Here is a 2,021-nt window from a genome sequence, read left to right on the forward strand (position 1 = left end):
GCTGCAATTCGAGAGTCTAGAAGACTATGCTGTTGTCCCCTAAATGTTATAAGGAACCCTACAGTACAGTTACAATACATGCATTGGTAGTTTTTGTTTTAACGTTGCTTTTGATTCTCTTCTATTCTCTTCTTATTCATGTAAAACTGTTGTAGAGGAGGAGCAGTGTTTCTTTTTTCATCGTCAGTTGTGCATGACGAAATGAGAATAAAGAAATAACTTGAAACAAGCCTCTGCTGTGTTAGTAAATAAGTCCTGAGGAAGAAACAGGTAAACGAATAAACACCCTGGTCCTAGTCTAACACTTGTTCATCCTCTATAAACAACCACACTAGTTTCTTGGGGATGTGAATGTGATGCACTCTGCCGCACATCACTGTGTGAAGTGAAATGAGTTTTTAAAAGCAGAAAGCACAGGTTCAATTTAGCAGCAGGCCATTCCACTCTGTCAGAGGTACACCCGAGGGTGACCGAGGGAGGGAAAGGGGGCACATGTGTGTGTGTGTGTGTGTGTGTGTGTGTGTGTGTGTGTGTGTTTATCATATTATGTTTTGAAAATGAGATTTCAATGTGCAACTCCCCTCGTTTGTCTTCTGATGATAATGACACTGCTAATGCAAAACACAAGCGGAATGAAATGTAAAGATGATCGTTCATTTCTCTTTTAAATGTTTGACATCAACGATCAGAACGTAAATAAACTCAGTGGTGGTCTTCAAGGAGAAATAAACAAAAACATGAGATCTCTGAAAACGCACAAGTAGAGGAGAAATACATTTAGAGTGTTACATACAGAGTGTTACATAAGCCAAAGATAACGGCAGATAACTGACACGTCCTTGACAAATCACTGCAGCGGAGTCAAGGCTTCTTTCTTCAGAAGGCTCAGTGCTGGGGAAGCTCCTGCAGAGGAGCTCAGAGCTTCAGGGTGTGTGTGACACAGTCTGCTTCTTCTCATGGAGTCTGAACCGGGGGGGGGGACCCAGCAGTTATTTCTGCTGCTGCAACCTGTCGTGTCTCAGGATGAGCTGCTCAGTCCTAAGGTGTGTGTAAGTAACTACAGGGGTTTCAGCAATAAACATGAAAAGAATGTGCTCACGAATTTATTTATATCCAAGAAGTGTATGGATGGAGACTCTAGACATGATTTCAACTTTAAAGAAAAGTTTGACAAAGGGTCACTGGGGTCAACCCAAATTTTAGACCCTAACTTGCACTCCAGTAGCTTATTACTCCCCCTAAACCTTTTTGTTCCTGAAAAATGACATTTTAAAAAGGTTTGTCATGAAAAACAAATCCCCTATGGCCTTAAAATGGCTTAAATTAAAATATATATATACCCTGAACCTGTTCCCAATATCCCCATTTTCACAGCTCAATTTGTGAACTGGAAATACTAAGCCATGGCTGCTTATTTGGTCAAAAATGAGACTTTTATCATATAAAGGGGACATGAGGGACATGCTTACACATTTAAAACCTTGATTTCCACTGTAATGCACACTAGCCTCTATAGCTTAACTTTAATCTGCCATTTGCATATATATAAATTAACTACCTATTTTGTGTTTAGTCTATGTGTCTTTGGCAAAAAGGAAGTGACAGAAAAAACATTATGGAATACACTACAGATATCCAGCTGCTCCAGGGAGTCTTAACACCATTTAGTCAAACTAAATCTGAACTGCTCAGACGATGTTCTCCCTCTTTATGCTGATCTCTGCTTCCTGCACCAGATATGAGCTGGGTGTCTGGGAGCCACAGACTCAGCCTCGGCGCGTCTCCGGGGAGAGACAGACGTAGATCAATTGTAATTACCCTGCAGCCTCACGGTGGGCATGAGAGTGATGGGGATTCAAACAGCTGAGGTGGCCACACTCGCCTCAGGAAACCCAAAGAGCCACGGACACAAAAAAAGGCAGCACGACGCCCACGGACGCACCGAGAGCCAAACAAGAAGAGAGGGAGTTTAGATTTCAGGGAACAGACTCTCACACACACACACACACACACACACACTC

This window comes from Pleuronectes platessa, chromosome 15 (assembly GCF_947347685.1).
Source record: "Pleuronectes platessa chromosome 15, fPlePla1.1, whole genome shotgun sequence".
NCBI lineage: Eukaryota > Metazoa > Chordata > Actinopteri > Pleuronectiformes > Pleuronectidae > Pleuronectes > Pleuronectes platessa.